Below are 7,500 nucleotides of genomic sequence, written 5' to 3'. Positions count from 1 at the left end.
GTGTATTCTACTATAACCCCAGAGATGACCAGCACCTTGTAAGGGGATTTCTTTTATAGGCAGAAACTGTACAGAAACCCATCGTACGTGTGTGTGTGTGCGCGAGGGGTAGGGGTAAGTAAACCTTTGTTTCCCAAATTACTTGAGAACCGGCGTTCGTTTGTTTAGATCCCTGTAACTTATCAATTCGTCAATAAGTCCGAAAGAATATATATCTGATTTGAAATACGTACTGGGGTCGAGATTTTTTTTTATTGGGGCCTTGATGGCCGTGCCCCTACATGACCGCAGTCCAATCACTGAAACAAACAAATAAGTATACCAATCTATGATCATAAGCTTTTCAGCCGTCTTTTCATTTTTCTTCATGTCGATCCTGACGGAGCAGATCTATGATTAAATGTATTCCGGCCATGTCCACCAGTCTTGTTTTCAGGAATAGTGTACCAAGGCATACATTATTTAATGTGTTCTTCCTTTGCTTAAGGCTATAGGGTAGGATTTTAAGAAAAATTGCTTGCTATTTCAATCAATTAGAACAGTGTTTCCCAACCTTTTTTCCCGGCGCCCCACTTTTTCATAGCAAAAGTTTTTACGCCCCACCTTTTCCCATGTCCACTCACATTTACAAGTACATGTGGGCCTACTTACAATTGAAAAAAAATCAAAAATTAAAAAATTGTATTCAAAATACAAAAAAATAGTTTGAGAATTGAAACAACAGGCACTGAAAGTGCATAACACCCAATAAATCGATAAAATTATTACGATTTCTCATGTTTTTAAAAAATGTCAATTTATAAAGAATAAAGAAACACGTTTTTTCAGTTCAATTATTTGACGGTCAGCTCGACTAATTTAGTGAGAACCCTGTGCCTGATGCATACAGCACAAGTTTTTAATTTGAGGAGACAACTTTGTTAATTTCAGTCGTAAATCGCCACGTTTTGTAATCTCAAGCCGGTTTCTCTTGGCTTCGAGCAAATTATCAACTGCACTAAAACCACATTTGACCAAATAAGACGAAGGGAAAGGAATCAGTAGCTCTCTCGCTGATGTAGAAATTTTAGGATATTTTCTTTCAACCTCGTCATATAGCCACATCTTTGTACCTTTCAATTTAAACAAAGTCTTCACTGATTCATCATGTTGTAATTCTGATAACTCTTCTTGGTATTGGATTGTAGCATCAGAAACGTTAATCAGAAGCGGTTGAGTTAACCAAGAAGGAAAATTCATTGCCTTTAAATCGCAAAATCTGTCATTGAAATCCTTTATCAAGATATCTAAATGATCAATAATTACAATGCCAGCATCATTCGTTATTTCACATTTACTCAACAGTAAAGTTCACTGAAATTTCTTTTGGAAAATTTCTTTTTCCATAATTCGAGAGCTGTAATAAATCCAAAAATCTTTGCTTTTGCATCAATAAGTGTCATGTTTGCACCTTGAAGTTGTTTATTCAAGTTTCCAAGTTTCTCAAATATGTCTGTCAAATAACTGACAAATGCTTTTCCATCCGTTGTTGACAGCAATTTCATTTCACATTTATCACTAAGAAAGTCGTTAATCTGATCAAATAATTCCATGAACCTCTTTAAGCAGTTTCCACTTGATATCCATCTTACTTCTGTATGAAGCAATAATCGAACATGTTCGGCACTTTGATTTATACAAAACTGCTTAAAAAGACGTTCAGATTTAGAATTTCTTTTAATGCTGTTGACACACTTGATCACACTTTGAAGAATCTTGTTAAGAACAGGGGACAATTTCTTGGCAACCAAGTTTTCTCGGTGTATTACACAATGGACAGTCAACATGTTTGGATTTTCATCCTTCATCATTTTTAAGCATCCCGTATTCTTGCCCATCATGGCAGGTGCACCGTCTGCCGCATATGCCAGTAAGTTTTCCTTTGGTATTTTGTTTGCATCCAAATAATGTTTGATTTTGATGTAAATATCATTTGCAGTTGTGGTGGTTTCAAACGATTCGCAGAACAGCATCTCTTCCTGAAACTCCTCGTGGTCAATATACCTCACATAAGTCAATAACAGAGCCTCACTGTCCCGGATTGTGGATTCGTTCATTTGTAATGAAAACTTACGCAATTTTAATTTCTCAATGAGCTGGCTTTCAACATCTTGCCCCATTTCATCTATTCTGTTCGAGACAGTGTTATTACTGAGTGGCATAGTCCTAATATCTCCATCATCTTTTTGTAATACAGTTTTTAAGAATATTGAGATAGCAGGTTTAATCAGTTGCTCTCCAATAGTGTGATTCTTTCCATGTTTTGCTATAAGCAAGGAGATTTCGTAGCTGGCTTCAAGGGCACGAGTATGATGCGCTTGTTTTGCATGAAATAGTGAAGTGAGTTTTGTTCGGTTTTTAAATTTTTCTTTCAATGATTTGAAGTATTCCAAATCTAAATTAGAATTATTAGGATGTCTTACCTTTAAGTGCGCTTCCAGCCTACCTGCCTTCATTGACTCATTGCTCATCGTCTGATTACATAATAAGCAAAACGGTTTACGCTCATCATGCTCATCAGGAATGAATCCAAACTTCAAAAACTCCACCGCGTATTGACGAGTCTTCTTCTTGTTTGGTTTGCTCATTTTCAATAGGGCTAACAAAAGACTAATTGAGGCAAACTAATTGAGGCAATTGATTGGCTTATCTGAATAGTAAGTTTATTGCTCAGTGCGGGATCTTCTTTGTCTCGCTGGGGTGCGAGAGTTTCCGATGTGGAGGCTTCAAAGGAAAGACGGAATCTAAGGTTGTGCCCGCGATGACCGCTCGTCATGTACAAATATTTTCACAGCCCACGTCTATGCCCCGCGCCCCACCTGAATTTTCTCAGGCCCCACCAGTGGGGCGTACGCCCCACCTTGGGAATCACTGAATTAGAAGAATCGTGTTAAGGCGGAGAGCTGGCAAAATTGTTAGCACACCGGGAAAAATACTTAACGGCATTTCGCCCATCTTTATGTTCTGAGTTCAAATTCCGCCGAGGTCGACATGGCCCTTCATCTCATTCGGAGGTCGATAAAATAAGTCCCAGTTGGACATTGGAGTCATTGTAATCGACTTACCACCTCCCCAGAAATTGCTAGCCTTGAAACCAATCAGAAGGACTATGCAAAGGCTCCCTTATTCGCCCAGTTTTCACTGTTTACGAGTTTCAATTAATTATTGGACTTCGTTAGACTGTAGCCTACATCTTCAAGAGTGCTGGCAATTTTATTTACTCCAATTCTTGTTTAGCACTTTATTGTATCGATCTCAGGTTTTTGTAAAGCAGAAAATAAAGTCGACCTGCGTTGGGTTGGACCTCGGATATAGATATACGAAAGCAGATACCGTATGGTATTGGTATTTTACCCGATGCCCTACGGAGTCTGCTAACGTAACCTTAATTTAATCGACCTAAAACTTGCAAAAGTCTATGTTTTTAATTAAAATAATTTAAAGATGAAAATCATTCTGTATTTCCGTAAGCTAGAAAACAAACATTTAGATATAACTGACAAGGGTGGATACAAGGATACTCGTGTTAATATCCCTGTATACACCCTTATTCAGTCGCATTAAATGATTGTATTCTAGCTTGGGGAAATGCAAACAAATTGGTGCCGAAATTCACAGAAAATAACTATAATAACAAAAAACTGCTGTAATTACGGTGCACTAAAATCTAATAAAAGTTACATCGAATTACTGCCCTGGTCTAGCATTCTGATCATAATAGATTTGTTTCAATCTATTCGTTATATTTTTTGTCGCTTATCATTAGTGTAATTAAAAAAAAAAGAAAGATACTATTACACATGTTTTAAGGTGACGAGCTTGCAGGCTCTTTACCGTACCGGATAAAATGTTTAGCGGCATTTCTTCCGGATCTTTACTCAGGCGGAGGTTTCTCAATCGTGTGTAGATGTTATTACTAATTTGTGATATACGATCTTATTTATATCTTGTACTGTAATTATATGTCATATATTATACATCATTTATTTATTATATATATTTTAAACTCATTTATATGTTCATTGTGCAACGTTCTTACTTCTCATCACATTGTCGATCCTCACATATTTTCTGTAACCTTCGTTGTATTACGTTTCATTTGTAGTATGTATGGTCCCTTGTGAACAACAAAGTACCTGTTATTATTGCCGTTGTCGTTGCTAATATTATCATCATTGTCATCATCATTGTTATTATTAATTTTTATCTGTTATTATTACTATTAATTTGTATTTATTATTACTATCATCATTAATTTTTATTTATTATTATTATTAACTTTTATTTATTATTATTATTATTATTATCATTAAATTTCATTTATTATTATTATTATTATTATTATCATTAAATTTCATTTATTATTATTATTATTATTATTATTATTATTATTATTATTATTATTATTATTATTATTATTATTATTCTATGTTTGAGTTTTGCTTTATATTTGTACAAGTTGGCTCCAAGTCTCACCCAGAGACCTCAAGAGACAACAGGTTGGAAGTTCATGTTGTTGTTATGCCTAGTGTGCCATATATTTGGGGGGGAGTTTTTGGTGTTGTACTAATGAATGTCTAAAAAAAATAAATAAATAAATAAGAAATTTTTAAAAAAGTAATAAAAACTTTTTTTTCTCGTTTTTTAAAAAAAAAACCGAAAATTATGTTTGTTTTAAACCTTGAGATTACATAGAAAGTATTTTGCGTAGGATATGAGCAGTTCCCATGAGCACTATCTTTTGAATTTCTGCCATTTTGGGGTTTCCTGGTATCTGAGTTAGGTAGCTATCAGCCCCTTTTGCTATCATTCCCAGGGCACCTATGACAACAGGTATTGTTTTAGTCTTCAGGTTCCACATTTTGTTGATTTCTATTTCAAGATCTTTATATTTACTCAGCTTTTGGTAGGTCTTGACAGATACGTTTATATCGAATGGGACAGTCATATCAATGAGGAGGCATGTTCTTTGTTTGAAGTCTTTCAATATGATGTCTTGCCTATTTGCATCTATCTTTCTGTCAGTTTGAATGGTGAAGTTCCAGAGGAGTGAGATGTGGTCATTTTCAAGCACTAGGGGTGGTTTGTGTTCCCACCAGTTTTTTTCATGGGGCAAATCCAGGTTTTTGCAGATTACCCAGTGAATATATTGTGCAGCTCTATCGTGTCTGTTGAGATACTCTGTAGGCGCTAGAAGACTGCACTTGGAGACCACATGGTCAATGGTTTCATTTTGTTGCTGGCATACACGACACGTTGGACTGCTTCTGATCTTTAATATGTTGGCCTGGTAGTTTCTTGTTGGTAGGCATTGATCTTGAGCTGCTATGATAAACCCCTCTGTTTCAGATTTTAAGCCAGAGGCCATTAGCCATTGATGGGTCAGGGCTTTGTCAACATCTGCATTATTTGCTCTCTTTGGGTATTTGCATAGAGAGGTTTTTCTTGCCATTTATCATTCAGAATATCTAAGGCCGCAGATTTAGCACGGGTTTTCATGCGCTTAGCTTTTTCTGTGCCTGTTTCTTGTGTGTCTATCTCTAATTCCGAAATTGGTTGTATTCGGAATTCACTTAGATATTCCTTTGCCTGTTTTGTTACTGAGTATGATGCTTTCTTGTTTTCATGTTTTGAGACAAGTTTTAACATCCAGTCCTCAGAGTTTTCCAGGTAGGTGTCTAGGCCAATTGTAGCAATCTTCTTTGTTATTGCCAGTTGTAAAAGTCCACGGCCTCCCTCTTTTCTTGGCAGATAAAGTCGTTCTGTATCTGCCCTAGGGTGGTGCATTCTATGCATTGTCAACTGTTTTCGAATTTTTCTGTCAAGATTACATATTTCAGTAATTGACCAGTTAACGATATTGAAACTGTAAGTCACAACTGGTATGGCTAATGCATTGATCGCTTCGATCCTGTTTCTCGCATTCAGCTCTGTCTTGAGTATTGCTCTCACTCTTCGATAACATTCTCTCCAGATCCTTTCCTTCATCTCTGAATGCCTTATTCCTTCTCCTTCAATTACCCCTAGATACTTGTAGTTCTCTGCGGGGTCTAATTCTTTTATGACATTCTGCTGGTCAAGGTTAACGTTAGATGTTTCAGTCATTTTTCCTTTGATAAAGGTAGCTTTTGCACACTTATCGAGGCCAAATTGCATTCTGATGTCATCACTGAATTGTTTGACAATCGTTAGTAAGCCCTTGAGTTGTTGGTCATTTTTTGCAAAGAGCTTTAAATCATCCATGTAAATGAGATGATTTATATTTTTATCAAACATTTTATACCCGTACTGCGCGTCATTGAGCAGTTTTGAGAGAGGTATTAAGGCTAAACAGAAGAGGAGTGGTGATAGTGAGTTACCCTGGAAAATGCCACATGAAATTTTTACATCACCAGCATTTAGAGATTCATTGTCACTGTTCAAAGTTCTATTATTATTATTATTATTATTATTATTATTATTATTATTATATTATTATTATTATTAAGGCTTGGAACTAGCAGAAAGTTTAGCACTTCGGGCAAAATGCTTAGCGGCATTTGTTTTGGCTTTACGTTCCGTGTTCAAATTCCGCTGAGGTTGGCTTTGCCTTTTATCGATAAATTAAGTACCATTTAAGCACTAGGATCGATATAATCCTTCAAAATTTCATAGCTTGTGCCTTTAATAGAAAGGATTATTATCATCTTTATTATTATTATTATTATTATTATTATTATTATTATTATTATTATTAGCAAGCTGGCAGAATCGTTAGCATGCTGGGCAAAATGCTTAGCGGCCTTTCGCGCGTCTTCACTTTCTGAGTTCAAATTCTGCCGAGGTTGAGTTTGTCTTTCATCCTTACGGGGTCGACAAAATAAACACCATTTGAACACGGGTCGTTGTAATCGATTTATCCTCTCCCCCGAAATGACTGCCCTAATGCAAAGATTTGAAACCATTATCATTATTAATTGACGAAAACTCTCAGCTTATTTTGCTGGGTATGGTGGGAAGTGTCAGCTGCCCACAGCCATCAGACTAAGGTGACACTTGTTTACGGGTAATTCTTCAAGAGTCTTGTGAAGAATTCTTGCAGTTCGAAGCAATGTTGATTTTTGTAGATGTCTTACCATCACACTTACAGCAATCTTTTAAAGCCATGGTAATAGTTGAGTGCTGATACTTCCAAGTGCGCCAATTATTATTGGTATCACATCCACTCTCCTCATTGACCACAACCTTCGTATTTCCCACTTCAAATCGTCGTAGTTGTTCAGTTTTTCTTTTTCTTTGATTCTGTTGTCACCGGGACATGCAACTTCTTCCTCTTTAATCACTACACCATATCCTATTTCTGATGTCTGGTCAGGTGATCGCACTAAATCATTGCATCCCACAGGATTTTACAATCTTCATTCTTGGTGACTTCTTGCAGGTGGGGCCCAGCGAGAATTTTTTCAAGTTGAGTAACCCATC

The 7,500-nt window shown here is 36.3% G+C and overlaps 2 protein-coding genes and 1 long non-coding RNA gene across 4 annotated transcripts in view; 2 read left to right on the top strand and 1 right to left on the bottom strand.

Moving 5' to 3' along the window:
• Window positions 1–1,278, top strand: part of LOC118764876 — an 8,964-nt gene extending 7,686 nt beyond the window's left edge. Inside the window, exon 3 of the long non-coding RNA XR_005000699.1 lies at window positions 961–1,278. This is a non-coding gene — a long non-coding RNA (uncharacterized LOC118764876). The remainder of the gene's footprint in view (window positions 1–960) is intronic.
• Window positions 1–7,500, top strand: part of LOC115215365 (mucin-2) — a 510,799-nt gene that overhangs the window by 191,323 nt on the left and 311,976 nt on the right. The gene's annotated exons all lie outside the window — the stretch shown is intronic.
• Window positions 1–7,500, bottom strand: part of LOC115215366 (myb-like protein I) — a 283,128-nt gene that overhangs the window by 21,996 nt on the left and 253,632 nt on the right. The gene's annotated exons all lie outside the window — the stretch shown is intronic.

Source organism: Octopus sinensis, linkage group LG9 (genome assembly GCF_006345805.1).
Source record: "Octopus sinensis linkage group LG9, ASM634580v1, whole genome shotgun sequence".
Lineage (NCBI taxonomy): Eukaryota > Metazoa > Mollusca > Cephalopoda > Octopoda > Octopodidae > Octopus > Octopus sinensis.
The sequence above is the reverse complement of the archived record's forward strand: the minus strand, read 5'-3'. Positions and strand labels throughout refer to the sequence as shown.